At 48.0% G+C, this 14,922-nt stretch overlaps 1 protein-coding gene across 4 annotated transcripts in view; it reads left to right on the forward strand.

Annotated features, from left to right (window-relative positions):
- Positions 1–14,922, forward strand: part of LPGAT1 (lysophosphatidylglycerol acyltransferase 1) — a 122,305-nt gene that overhangs the window by 28,966 nt on the left and 78,417 nt on the right. Inside the window, exon 1 of one of the 4 annotated variants that reach the window (XM_021063861.1) lies at positions 13,985–14,041. The exons of 1 other annotated variant lie outside the window; for it this stretch is intronic. The gene's annotated coding sequence lies outside the window, so the exon portion shown is untranslated. Of the gene's footprint in view, positions 1–13,984; positions 14,042–14,121; positions 14,661–14,694; positions 14,796–14,922 lie in introns of those variants that run through there. 2 more of the 4 variants (XM_013979974.2, XM_013979975.2) reach the window with 2 other exon arrangements.

Here is a 14,922-nt window from a genome sequence, read left to right on the forward strand (position 1 = left end):
ACCACTTCCAAGTAGGAGAAAAAATATTTTAGAGGGGGCGAAAGAGTTCCTGGCTTCATTTTGAGGGTTGGGATGGTTGTCAGGCTATAAAGAAGATTGTTTGCCTTGGGGAACACAGCGATGGCCCTTGCCTAAAGGCAGTGAGTTAAGGAACCATACTTTTTTCTTTGTAGCCCTTAATTCTTGAAACCAAGGCTTAGACCAGATTGTTTGTTCTTTGGCTAAGGTGCTTCTCGTGGGTGGGTCTCCCCTAGTATTTCAGCGCTTAGAAGAATATAATTAGAGTGGTCCCTATGTGGGCTTTGAAGTCACTTTTACACACTCGAGCTAATCCGCGTGGTCTCGGAAATAGTGTTTGCAACCTCTCACCATATCTTGCCAATTTTACCTCCTAAACGTCTCTCAGATCCCTCTTCTTCCCCTCAACGTCACTGCCACCGCCCCAGCCCTAGCTCCTGTCTTCTCTTGCCTGGATATTCCAATAATCTAACTGGTCTTATCAATATGCCATCCCTGTCCTCCTAAGCTTAGTTTTCCACTGGCATCCAGACGGTGATCTTTAGGAAAAATTTTATCACCAAGGTCACCAACTCCTTGGTTTCCCCAGAGCTGTGCCAGTTTCGGCACTGAAAGTCTTACATCCCTCAGTCCCAGGCAAACTGGGATGGTTGGTTGTCCTAGGATTCTGCTCAAAACCTGCCAGCAGCTTCCCAGTCATGCCTGGGGTAGAATCCTTTATGATGGTCTATGAGGCCCTTCGGGATTGGGCTGTTGCCTTCCTCGCCAGCTCGGAGAAGCTCTCCCGCGGGCTCAGCACTCTGCATACACTGGCTTTCTCTTATTTATGAGAACTTCTCCTGCTCCTTCCCCCCTCAGGGCCTTTGCCTTTCATTTCTCTGCATGGGATGTACTTTCTGCTTCTTTTCACTTAGTAACTCAGGTCCATCCTTCGCCTCTCAGCTTAACCCTACCTTGCTATATTTTAAGTGCCTCTAACAAGCGCTCAGAACTTTCTCTTTCCTTCATAGCACTTAGCACAGTCATATCATTAATCATTTGTAGTTTAACATCTGATTTCCATGCCAGGCTGTAAGGTCTGTGAGTGTAAAAACCATGTGTGTTTTTGTTTGTGGCTTTAACTCCTAGAATGTACCTGCGACAGGAAGGGGGTTCAAGGAATATCTGATTTAGTTTCCCTGTTCATGCCATAGGCTGAACTTGAGATTTTTGAAGCATTTCCCTGCTTCTAGTCTATTCACCTTCCAAACCATGAGGTCCACTACGGCCAAACTAATTTTCCAGATGTAAATACCCTCTGAATTTCCACAGCCATTGCTGTGCCCCGTATGGGTCTGTTGCTATGCCCCTGTATATAATTAGAGAGAGTACATTTATTAAGAGTGTTGCTAGATACTTTATATAGTTAATCTAATTTGCTCCTCATAACCACCCTTGAGGAATGTTCTCCCTATTTCACATGTGAGAAGACAGAGGCTTAGAGAGATTAGGTAACCCATCTATTAGGGTCATAGGGCTGTGACCTGGAACCAGGACGGTGCCTAATGTGTAAACACTTGCATTTTTGGCTTTCAGTTACATGCTTTATTAATTCGAATCAGGTTTGGCTGTGCAGGACAGAAAAGTCAAAATACAGTATTAGTGACTTAAGGAAGTTACAGAATTACATTTTTCTCATGTTAAAGGACCAGAAGAAAGTCTGGGGTTAGGATGGCCTGATCATCGAGTCCCAAGACTCCTCCTGTGTCACTGTTTGCTCAGCCCAGCTTGTGACTTCAAACTTCTGGTTCATCATCCCTATTTAGTTAACAGGAAAGTGGAAGATGTGAAAGAAGGATGAATGTGTTCTCATCCCTTAAATTTCCTTTAGAGAAGTCACAGCTGATACTTCTGTGTATATCTCATTGGACAAAATATAGTCATATGATCACACTGTCCTGCAAAGGAAGCTGGGAAATGTAGTCTATGTTTTGGTTGGCTCTGGTCCCAGCTTTAAAAAAAAAAAAAAAAAAAAAAACTCTTACTGACTATACTGCAATGTTTTTAAAAATCGTCTTATTTTCTTTCAAGAGAAAAAGATTGGATTGGGAAAAATAATCAGCATTGTCCAAACACATGCTATGGCACATTCTACTTCTGAGTTTCAAGTGCCTACAACTTAGCTTCATCCTATGTAATCTTCTTGTTTTCAGTCCTTCATGTCCCTGAAATCTTTGCAACCACAGAGTCGTTCACATCTCTGTCTCCCAGACAGATCACGCTCATGTTAAGTTTTACTCTCCTTGCTGTCTTTCCTCTTTGGGCAGCCATCTGTCAGCTTCCATAACACCAACCAGGCTTTACAGACCCTCTCGCCCGCCTCCTCCGTGGGCTCCACGGACTCCTACAGTCAGTGTACTTCCCCCTTCTTTGAGCTCCAATTGCGAACATCAAATGCCCATATCGCATTGAGGCATTTCATTATCTTCTGAAAGTCTTCTCTCTATTTTCTTTCTTTCCTCCAAACAGAATGGGAGAAGCAAAGTTCTGGGCACATGGAAAACACCTAGTAAGTAAATACTTGATTAATATGCAAAACAGTCTTGTTTACAGACACTAACACGTATCTAGACTTCTGGTTTATTCATAATTTTATTAACGCAAGTTAGCTTGCACAATGGGAAGTCTTCCAAGACTTCCATGGTCCCTCTTCCATGAAAATATAGCCATCTGATGTGTATTTGCTGAGTATGTATTAAAAGCCCCCATGGAAGAAGGCTTGCTACAGGGTACCCACTGATAGCTCTCACTTGATTTCAAGTTTTGAGTTGATGTGATGTTGTTTGTTGTATTGTAGTGCACTGCTTTTCAAACCTTCTGTACACACAAACCACCTGGGGATCTTATTACATGCAGATTCGGAGTCAGAAGATCTGGGGTGGAGCCTGAGATTCGACATTTGTAATCCATCCTAGGCGACACCGGATGTTGGCAGACCACACAGTAAATAGCAAGGCTAGAGAGATCTTCAGAGCACCTGCCTCGGATCATCTGAGGATGCTTTTTAATGCTACACTTCCCGTGCCCCACCCCAGACCCAGTGAATCAGAATCTCTGGGATGGGGCCCAGGAATCCACATTTTATCAAGCTCTCCTGGGGACGATGTCATACACGAAATTCTCCGGTTTAAAAGAACTGCAGGTGATTCTCATGATGCTGCACGTTTCGAAACGCAAGTACAGTAGGTGCCTTTTTGGAAGAATGTCATTCAATTCAACGTGATAGGGAGTTGTTGAAACTTTATCAAAACCTCATGGAAGAACTTAAACTATAGAATTACTATAGCTTGAATGGCTCCAAACCTTAAATATCCCACACTTAAAGCGGCAGCATTTTAGCCTCACCCTTTTGCTCACAGCTTTGTTTAATTCACAGCACTTAAAATGGGAGCATGTGCCTAGAAGCCTATACAATGGGAAACCAAGGAGCGAAGGATTCGGTGTTGATGGTCCCCAATTTACAATCAGGTTTTATTTAAAGAGAATGTAAGCTTGCGCTTCCGCATAGAAATAATATTTTGGGTGAGAGGAAGTGGAGAGGCAGGACCTGCCAGCTTTGGGGTGACAGAACTGCTGCTGGTTCTATTGGGAAGAAGGAGCTGGGATCCACCCACCCCCATCGCCCCCCACCGCCCCCCTCCACACTCTGGGGTTTCTCCAGGCTGTATGGTTGCCAGCGACTGATTCCAAATAATTTACATCTCCACTTGAGTTTATGCTGTGAAGACCAAGGTAAACAAAGGATTTGAAAGTATGTTTTATAAACTGGTTCTTGAAGCTATTTCAAGAGAAAACCACTTGTAAGGAAATTCTTTCCTTGCCCTTCTTACTTTCATCCAGTAAGTATCAGCCTACCCCAGGGGGTTATTTTAACACCCAGTCGGGTGCGCGCGCATGCGTGCGTGCATGCGTGCGCGCGCAAGAGATTTGTTGACTGCGAGTTGCTGGAGAGAGAGATCTTCGTTACAGCAGAGTCTCGGCCCACTGCAAGGCAACAAATTAACCTTGAACACACAGTTGAAGGAAAGGGAGCAGGGTAAACATTTCTGCTCAAACTCCTTATGATTTACGCTGATGAGAACCACGGAAAGAGCCACGCTGCACTGCAGAAGGCTCGGATAAGAGAGGGAAAGCTAGTCCAGGTAAGGAAAGGCGGACACTTTGCAGGAACCATTAAACATGCCATGGGCCCGGAATGGCTTGTTAACCTCTGATGGAGCAGGTATAGCCGAGGAAAGATGGGCTGGGCCGGGAAGCTGGACCGCTGTAAACTGGCTAAGGACTGCACGGGGACCCGGGAGACCTTAGAGGGTCACCAGCCATTGGTTAGGATTGAGAAGTTTCTTGAGCTCTGGGACTTCAGGTGCTAAAACGATGAAAGTCTGGGTGAACCAGGAGGAGCTGGTCGCCTTAAGGCCACAGCAGGGAGTTCCCGTTGTGGCGCAGCAGAAAGGAATTCGACTGGTATCCATGAGGATTCGGATTCTATTCCTGGCCTCGATTAGTGGGTAGGGGATCCAGCGTTGCCCTGAGCTGTGATGTAGGTCGAAGATGCGGCTAGGATCCCGCACTGTTGTGGCCGTGGTGTAGGCCCGCTCCCATTAGACCCCTAGCCTGGGAACCTCTATATGACATGGGTGTGGCCCTAAAAAACAAAAACAAACAAAAATCTGTTTCTGACACACTCTGTGATAAAAAAAGGCAGGTAATTTCCCCACACCTTCTTTCCTCTGTTCATAAGTGGAATTAATCCTGTGTTCCTTTTCCACAGGGGATTTCCTCTTTCTTATCACATATCACTAAATTTCACCACCCCAACACCAGAACAAAGATGCCCCAGTGGGTTTTTTCCTCTCTCTCTCTCTTTTTTTTTTTTTTTTGTCTTTTTGTCTTTTCTAGGGCTGTACCCGCAGCATATGGAGGTTCCCAGGCTAGGGGTCTAATCCAGCAGCAGCTGCTGGCCTACACCACAGCCACAGCCACACCAGATCTGAGCTGCGTCTGCAACCTACACCACAGCTCACGGCAACACCAGATCCTTAACCCACTGAGCGAGGCCAGGGATTGAATCCGAAACCTCACGGTTCCTAGTCGGATCTGTTAACGACTGAGCCACGATGGGAACTCCTAGTGGGTTTTTTTTTTTTAATGATTTTTATTTTTTCCATTATAGTTGGTTAACAGTTTCCTGTCCATTTCTACTATACAGCAAATTGGCCCAGTCACACACATATATTTTTTTAATTGTGGTAAAACCTAGAAATGGAGGATAGTTATGAGTTAAAAGCTTCTAGAACAAGTCAGGGGTAAGACTTGGACTGAGAGAGAAAGCTATGAGGTTCCATGGAATCTCCTGAGGATAAAAGCGAGGGCAGAGGCAAGGGAAAAGAAGCTAGTTCAAAGAGGATGGGGTAGTCTTCGCAGAAAGAAGTTAGTGCTGGAAAATTCTGTGGACAGAGTTCAGGGAAATTGCCAGACTGGAATTCAGGTAACTGTGAGGAGAGCAGTTTTGACTGGAAACGAAGGAGAATCCAGGACTCTAAAAAGACCTAACTTTTCCGAGAGGCTAGAGGAGGCTGAAGAAAGTGAATTTGGGAGTTCCCGTCGTGGCGCAGTGGTTAACAAATCTGACTAGGAACCATGAGGTTGCGGGTTTGGTCCCTGCCCTTGCTTAGTGGGTTAAGGATCCGGCGTTGCCGTAAGCTGAGCTGTGGTGTAGGTTAAAAAAAAAAAAAAAAAAAGTGAATCTGGCTTTAGAGTATGGGCGAAGCGTGCAAGGACGGAATGATTGAAGGATCAAGCTTTTGAAGGACCAGCAGGTAAACAGGTGAGAAGGAGGAGCCGGAACTTGCTTGGAGCCGGAATGCGGTACCCTGAAACTGTGCACCTGCAGCCTCTCAATCTGAACAGTTTATACGCTGAGATCTCCTTGTGATGCAGGCTCATAATCAGGCAGTTCATTGTGGTTCTCCCCTGCAACAAGAATGCAGAAAGAATGGGTAAAAGTGACGAATTAAATCAAATCTGTGGGGTTCTCCCTAACAATGCAGTTGTTGTTCAGAGAAGGGACTCTGGAGCCCTGGACAAGAAGGCAGGCTTCCCATGGTCGTTCAGAGATGGCCAGAGAGAAGGAAAGATGGCACTGCAGGTAGGGGATTAACCAAAGCAAAGCTAGGGCGTGCGTGTGTTAGAAAGTAGTCAACAGTCAAGGCTGGTTGGGCAGTAGATGAGGACTGAAGTCCGTTAGACAGTGTTTCCCAGCCGTTCATTTCACGCACGCATTGAAAATGGTGACAACAGTTGAGGGTAAACCAGTGTGGAGGCCACCCGTCTGCTGTTCTAGAGCATTAGGCTTGGTCATTGAGACACAGCAGTGTGCCTGGCCCATGGCTTGATAAACTGAGATAACGAGTGAGGAATCCAGTGTCGAGGTCCTAAAGTAAACCAGAGATATGATTTGACTTGCTGGGACATGGAGAAACAATGTCAAAACCTGAGCAGGACAATAGAACGTCAAAAAATGGTATTTTAAGAAAAATACTACAACCGCATCATCTAGGATGGATTGGGAGTAAACGATAGCTTGAGAAGGAAGGAAGGAAAATATTCTCATAGTAAAAAGGTAATATTATTTTGTACAATTAATGATTCAGCTGAGGTACTTTTAGCGGCTGAAACATTTTTTAAAAGTTGAAATAAATTTTAAGATGAAGTATTAACATTATTGCTTCCGGCTATGGCTTGAACGATGCTAAGGATGATGTTACCATTCAAAGTTTCCTATTGTCACCTTACAAAATGAAAAGAGACTATTTCGTCTGGATAAATTAGACTTCAAAAATCTGTTTCCTACCAAATACAAGGCACTAAGCTAGACACTGGGAAAAAGAGCAAGAAGGACAAGTGATACGGAACCTTCACTCTCAGCAGAGAGCCTGAGATATAAAACACCTGAGCCTGTTACAATATGGTGAGCACTGGGAGATAAGAATACACAAGGAGGAGGAGTTCCCTGGTGGCTCAGCAGGTTAAGGATCTAGTGTTATAACTGCGGCAGCTTGGGTTGATGCTGTGCCACAGGTTTGATCCCTGGCCTGGGAAGTTCCACATGCCTCAGGTGCAGCCAAAAAGAAAAAAAAAATGTACGTAGAAAAAGAATGAGGAGTTCCCGTCATGGTGCAGCGGAAACGAATCCGACTAGGAACCATGAGGTTGTGGGTTCGATCCCTGGCCTTGCTCAGTGGGTTAAGGATCCGGTGTTGCCATGAGCTGTGGTGTGGGTCACAGACGCAGCTCGGATCTGGTGTTGCTGTGGCTCTGATTGGAAGCCTAGCCTGGGAACCTCCATATGCCGCGGGTGCAGCCCTGAAAAGACAAAAAGAAAAAGAAAAAGAATGAATTCTGGTGGTGGGGGTGGGAGGTGGGGGCTATCCTTTGATAGCTGGACCACGAGGGATGAAAAGGATCAAAAAGACACAGAGAAGGGAAAAGCTTGAACAAAAAAATGTGTGAGCTTGACTGTGTGCAGTTGCACAGCGCATCCTTTGAGGACAGCGAGTGCTTCGGTGTGGCCATCATGAGGGACGGGGAAGGATGAGAAGGGGTGGTGAGAGATGACACTGAAGAAGAGCAGCTTCCTGGGAAAAGTCCTCTCCATCTCTCTCTCACCCGCTCAGTGGAGGGTGGTCTTCCAGTCTCTCCAAGGAGGTGCCGTAGCGTGTGGTCAGGAGAAGGGAGAGGCACAGCCCCGCCACTTGCTAGCTGAGCGACTTTGGGCAGATCACTTCATCGCCCCACCTGTAAAACGTGGTCCTTGGAAGGTCTTTGTGAGGAATGAATGAGTTGATGCATAAAAAGCAAGCACTGAGAACGGGCCTGCAATGCTGAAAGAGCTCACTTAATGTCAGCTATTTTAATATAAGCATGTTATTTTTTAGTTCTTATGTTAGGAAAAGACAGTTTTAAATCTGAATTTGTCTTATTCTTAGGGGTACGGTGTGACTTTCTAGGCGCTGGCGGCAAAGGAGCTTTTGCTGAACTAGCCTCTCCTGCAAGAACTCTTCTCTGCTACCTGAGACTCTACCAACAGCTCGGCTTTTTAAGGAAGTCCTTTATAAATGTTAATACTTTCACCATTAGCAGCTCAGCAGGGATTCGTTTACCCCAGGAGGCAGGAAAGACAGGGCTGAACTAAAAAAAAAAGTAATATTGGACAGGTGAGAAAGCAGGTGATAGCTTAGAAAATTGTCTGTTGGGGTCTTCAGTGCCCCTTGGAAATTAGGAACCATTTTAGTATCACGTGGGGGCAAAGGAAATTAGTCAGAGAGGAGAGGGACATAAGAGAGAATTGTTTACTTCACAGCGAGGTTTAGGATCAAGCCTGTTAATAAAATGAATTGCTGATGGAGTGAGTAGTTCCCTTGTGGTGCAGTGGGTTGAGGATCACAGCAGCAGCTCAAGCCACTGCTATGGCGCAGGTTTGATCTCTGGCCTGGAAACTTTTACATGCCATGGCTGTGGCCAAAAAAAGAAAAACCGGAACTGCCGAAATGACTTAAATAAAGCTGTGATCGGATCTTGTCTAAAAAAGTAGAAGGTTCTCAGCCCTAACATTTTATGCAAACTGATTGTGAATAATAATATCGAAGAAAAATATGTACTATATTTAGATATATATGTATGTCCCTTTGTGTTTGAAGTTAAAGCTGACAACAGTCAGGATGCGTGGCCCCCTTCGGGTACTCATATCTAGGTTGCAACTGTTTCTAGTGGCGTGGGGGGTCCTGTGTCAAGTCCCTGTACTTCACAAAACTGCTGATGGGGTTTCCCCCAGGGAGGAAGTACTTCATTGGAGCTTTAGTGCAGAAACCAGCACAGGTAGGTGAAATGTTTTTATAATTGCCACTAGGAAAAGGAGAGGGCCCAGGAGGATTCTCTGCCCAAGAGAGCTGCTCCCTGGTTATAACCTAATTTGTTGTGTATGTGGACCAGATGGATGGAATTAAACCTTCTCAGGTATTGTGGTTAGATTGTTTTAAAATGTCTGGCAACTCCTGGATATATGAGGAGTCATATTTCTCTTTTAAAGGACCATCCTCTTGTGGTTCAAATGTAGGCTTTAGAACCTTGAAACTGCTCCTCTTGGGGTTATAGAGTGGGGTCTCTTGGTTTGCCTCCTCCCCCATTGGGGTGTACTGTAGGAAGGCTGCAGAATTCTTGGCTTAATGTTTGTGTTTTGATAAACATGGTTCTAAGGCAGCAGGCAGGAGGACTGGAAGCTGGTTAGTCATTGAAGAAGGTCCTTGCTTTCTACACTTTACTGCCCTGAAGATTGGCCATCCCAACCTACTGGTCAGCTGTTGAGAGTATTTATATGTCTGTCTGCTGAGTGGCACTGTGGAAATAAGCTAGAGAAAAATCTCAGGAGGCAGCCATAGTAAGTTGAAAGGTGGCAGGGCAAGAAAAGTATAGGCAAGGGAAAAGTATTATATGTAAGGTAAAAAAATACAAAACATATGTATTTAAATGAACACGGAAATATAAGCAACAAATCCAAGTGTCCTCTGGAGTTGTTCCCTGAAGAAGCCGGCCTACAAGCAGTTTCCTATCCATCATAAGCCCTGAATTATCTGGAAACTAAATGTGCTGCTGTGATCAAGAAAGTTAAAAAGACAAAAAAAGAGGAGTTCCCGTCGTGGCGCAGTGGTTAACAAATCCGACTAGGAACCATGGGGTGGCGGGTTCAGTCCCTGCCCTTGCTCAGTGGGTTAAGGATCCAGCGTTGCCGTGAGCTGTGGTGTAGGTTGCAGACGCGGCTCGGATCCCGCTTTGCTGTGGCTCTGGCGTAGGCCAGTGGCTACAGCTCCGATTCAACCCCTAGCCTGGGAACCTCCATATGCCACGGGAGTGGCCCCAAAAAATAGCAAAAAGACAAAAAACAAAAACAAAAACAAACAAAAAGACAAAAAAGAAAAAGAAAAAGAAAAACAAGAAAGTTGAAAAGAGAAGTCCTTTCATTCACCCTGGACAATAACACAGGGCCCACCTACATCTGGAACATGATGGCTTGGTGCACGTTCTTTGCTTCACGATAAGTCTAACGAAGTTGGAGCCAGTCAAGAGGAGACCAGCTGAAATAATCAAGACGAGGGTTTCCCCAACCCCCATACAGAGCTACTGAAATGGTGGCGTGAAATGGTGGCAGTGGTAGGAGGATGACGTAGGGCTGAGCTGTGTCCCCTAAAATTCACATGTTGAAGCCATAACCCTCAGTAGCTTAGAATCGCCGATGCACTTGGAGACAAGGACTTTAAAAAGGGAATTAAACAGGGTCATCAGGGTGAGTGCTAATCCAGTGTGACGGGTATAAGGATCGGTGACCTCGCAAGAAGAGATTGGGACGCAAAGAGACAGACCCCGGACACCTGCATGCCCAGACAGACAACTACCTGAAGATACTGGGAGAGGGTGGTCTTGCACAAGCCAAGGCGGGATGGCGTAGAAGAAACAAACCCTGCCAACACCTTAATCTTGGACTTCCAGCTTCCAGAACTGTGAGAAAATACCTATCTATTGTTCAAGCCACCCAGTCTCTGGTATTTTCTTATGTCAGCCCTAGCAAACAAATACAGATGAGAACAGATATGATTAAATTACTTAACGGAGTTCCCTTCGTGGCTCAGTAGTTAATGAAACCGACTAAGATCTATGAGGACAGGGGTTCAATCCCTGGCCTGGCTCAGTGGGTTAAGGATCCGGTGTTGCCATGAGCTGTGGTGTAGGTCAAAGCCGAGGCTTGGATCCTGCATTGCTGTGGCTGTGGTGTAGGCCAGCAGCTGTAGCTTTGATTTGACCCCTAGCCTGGGAACTTTCATATGCTGCAAGTGTGGCCCTAAAAAAAAAGGCAGTCAATAAATAACTTAAAATCATGAAGGGTCACGAGAAGGATGTGATTATTGCAGGATACGTCTAGGTCAGAGTTTCTTCAAGCCAGGTTTGCGGGCTATGCTATTTTAAAAAAGCAGGTTCCCAGGCCCCGCTGGACCTACAGTATTAAATTTTTTTGGTATGAAGTCTAAGAATATCTTTTGTTTGGTAGACACTCCAAGTGATGTTTTTAACATGCTGAGGTTTGACACCTGCTGGGCAAGGTCCTGCCCAACCTCTGGCCCTTTTCTGGGCATGACTGATTGGTACTAATTACATCTCAGCAAGTGCTGGTGTTTCCGGTGCTCTGGCAGATGCTCTGTGATCCAGGGAACCAGGTACAGATCACGTTGGAGGTTCTCTCCCTCCAGGTGTCAGCCAGCATTTGCCAACATGTGGGGACTGCTGAATGGTGGAATGGACCTAATGGAATCTCAGGGGAGTTTACTCTTGATTCTTGGGAGAAATATGTGTCTCACCTCTCTTACCCACTTAATATAATGAGATATTTTAAACAATAATCTACAACACATATTATTTCTCTCATGAGATTTATTTAAAGATGCTGTTACCTTGGCACCTAAATTCTCAGAGGAAATCCAAGGGACTAAAAGGTCATATTTAACTTTTCTTCTTTTTTTTTTTTTTCTTTTTTTGGTCTTTTTGCCTTTTCTAGGGCTCTTCCCATGGCATATGGAGGTTCCCAAGCTAGGAGTCTAATTGGAGCTGTAGCCTCCGGCCTACACCAGAGCCACAGCAACTTGGGATCCGAGCCGCATTTGCAACCTACACCACAGCTCATGGCAACGCTGGATCCTTAACCCACTGAGCAAGGCCAGGGATCGAACCCGCAACCTCATGGTTCCTAGTCGGATTTGTTAACCACTGAGCCACGAGGGGAACTCCATATTTAACTTTTCTATTGCTGTACATCAGTTGAACTTATACAGAAAGATTTCTGACAGGGCCTGTGCCTTTTTATGCCTTGTACAATTAAAATATAATGTTGGTGCAAAAGATAAATAACATATATAAATAAAGCAAATTAATAATAAAGAGGAAGGAATCTAATAAATTAGAAAGCCAGGCTCTGTGCTTTCATGTTTCCTCATTGCATAATGGAATAGGAATAGAAAATATTCTTTCATACGTCATTTGCATTTTCTTTCCTTCACCTGAGTGCTACAGAGGAGCTGAAATTATGGACTTAGAAAGAGAGGGAGAGAGAGGTAGCTGAGAGTCCAAAGCAAAGGCAGTGAGTGATAGACATTTTGTAGGCATTCTGATTTAAGTATGGCAGTTCACAAGGGGCCTGCAAATATAGTCCCCCACTCGCATTTACAAATGTGATCAAGGGACATAGCAAGATTTTATAAGTGTATTTTTTTTTTTTTTTTTATCTTTTTGCCTTCTCTAGGGCCGCACTCACGGCATATGGATGTTCCCAGGCTAGGGGTCTAATTGGAGCTGTAGCCGCTGGCCTACGCCACAGCCACAGCAACTCGGGGATCTGAGCTATGTCTGCGACCTATACCAAAGCCCAAGGCAACGCCGGACCTTTAACCCACTGATCGAGGCCAGGGACCGAACCCTCAACCTCATGGTTCCTAGTCAGATTCGTTAACCACCGAGCCACAACGGGAACTCCTATAAGTGTATTTTTAAACTGAAATTTAGGTAGAACATGTGAGAATGTTCAGGTGGGCAGGTCATCGGGCTATTTCTCTGTTTTCTTTCTGGCGGCCCAACCTTTGAAACAACGCAGTTGCAGTGTTCTAGGAGTGCCTAGGCCTGTCCAGGGGTACCTATGGCCACGAATTTTTGAGCACTTACTCAATGACAGGCACTGCCCACATGCTTTTCTCTCCTTGACTGACTAAATTTCAGTCTCTGTGTAGATCACTCATTGCCACTGCATTTCTTTTTTGCCAGGAAGGGGGTGGGAGGATGGATGGAGAATTGGAATTGTCATGAATGTTCCAGGTGCTTTCCAGGAACGAGAATTCTGGCACTTAAAGTGAATTGATTTTAAGCTCTAGACCTTCATACTCCAGAGAGATTCGGAAATAAGCCATGAGCGCAGCTGGGTTTCACTAGGAGGGAAAAGAGGACATTCAGTCTTCAAGGAGACAGCTTCCCAGTTTGGGAGCGATCGGTTTGCCTGGAGACAGAGCCCTGACAATGAAACGCGGCTCTCGGCTTGATCCAGTCGCTCCTCGCGTGGCGTGAGGGTTGGTGCTCATTCCTGGATCTTTCCGAGCGGCCTCCTTCCTCGGTGCCAGGGCCGGGCAGCCCCAAGGGCCTCGACCCGCGGACCAGCGGGATCCCGGGCGCTGGCGGCGGCGGCGGCCGCGCCTTCATTAGAGGGCGCTCTGGGGGCGGCTGTGCCGCAGTCCCGACTCCCGCCGCTTCCTCCCCGTCGCCCCTCCCCGCCAGCCCGGCGAACGAGGCCGGGCGCTGGGGAGCGAGTGTCGGCGCCGCCGGGGACCGGGCGCGGGCCGCGCCGCAGCGGGAGCGGGGCCGGGCCCCGCCGCCTCCTCGCCCTTCCGCCGGCCATGCACTCTTCCGGCTCCTCTGGCCCCCGTGGCCCCGGCCGGGGCCGGGCCGGCCCGAGGTAACCCCCGGCTCGGCGGGCGCAGGCCCCGGGGCTGCGGCGGGCCGGGCCCGGGAGGCGCTGGGGGGCGGGGAGGGTGTCGCCGCGCGGCCCGGGGAGGCGGCGGCGGCGGCGTGAGGGGTGAGGGCGCGGTAGGCCCCGGGGAGGAGGCGGGGGCGCGGGGCATCCGCCCGCCTCCCCGGGACCCGCCCCGGTGACAGGTCCGGCCTCTGAGTCCCCGCCGTCCCTCTGTCCGCAGGCAGCCGCGAGGGGAGTAGGGCGCCCGCGCGCCCGCTCGCGCCGCGCCGCGCCTCGACCGCCGCCGCGTCCATGACCGCGACCCCTCGGCCGGGGACACCCGCCGCCGCCGCCGCCGCCGCCGCCGCGCAGCCCCGCGCCCCGGGCCGCCGACCCCCGGCCCCGCCGGCCGCCGCGCTCCAGCGCCCGCCGCCCGCGCCCGCCGAGGTGAGCCCGGGACGCGGGCCGAGACCGCTGCCCCGAGCCTTCCACTGCCGCGGAAACCGCTGCGGGCTCCACCCGCCCCCCGAGCGGGGCTGTCGCCTCTTCCCCGCTTCTTTCATCATCCCCGCTTCCCTGCCCTCGGGTCCCGGGCTGCGCTCCCATCCCTGGCCCTTGGCCGCCGCCGCCTCCGGCTATTGCTCCCCTCCCCCTCCTCCTGTCCTTCCTCCTTTTCGCCTTATTATCGCCCACGATCTTCCTCTCACCCCTTTGCCCTCTTTTCTGGCCTGTTCTCTCTTCTTCTTCTTCTTCTTTTTTTTTTTTTAAATAAAAGAAGAACACAAGACCCGATGTGCCGCAAATGAAAAATTCTCGCGTAACTCTTTTTGCTAATTCGAGAGACCTTTTGAAGGAATGAATCAGTGCAGGAAGGGTGGTGGCGAGGGTACCGAGGTCGCGGTATCTGGGAGATCTGATCCAGAGGTTCTGTTTCAGTCCTTTTCGCCCGGGTCGTCCGTTTGGAGCTACTGACGGCGTGTGAGGCCAGTGGGTCTGTTTTTCTTCCTTGAAGTCCAACCGAAGACTGCAGTCCGACGCGGTTGCGGAGCTGGCCACCGATTAGTTGGTGGGAATAGTGTTATCATTTGCTAAATATATTATGACATAGCCTGTGCCTCGGTGAACAGCTCCCTTGACCTTGTGCCGCTCCTCCTCCCTCGCTCACTTTGCCCGTCTGGAATTTCCCGGACAAATCCCCGAGGTACCACACTGGCAAAGCTTCGAGCTTCCTTTTTTTCCCCATTTATTTTTCTGCCGGAGGTGATGTCTCTGTCAGTGACTATTTAGATGTGTTTAATCCATCGTCCTTTTTAAACGAATTTTCTTTT

The sequence above is a fragment of the Sus scrofa genome, chromosome 9 (assembly GCF_000003025.6).
Source record: "Sus scrofa isolate TJ Tabasco breed Duroc chromosome 9, Sscrofa11.1, whole genome shotgun sequence".
In the NCBI taxonomy this organism is placed as follows: Eukaryota; Metazoa; Chordata; class Mammalia; order Artiodactyla; family Suidae; genus Sus; species Sus scrofa.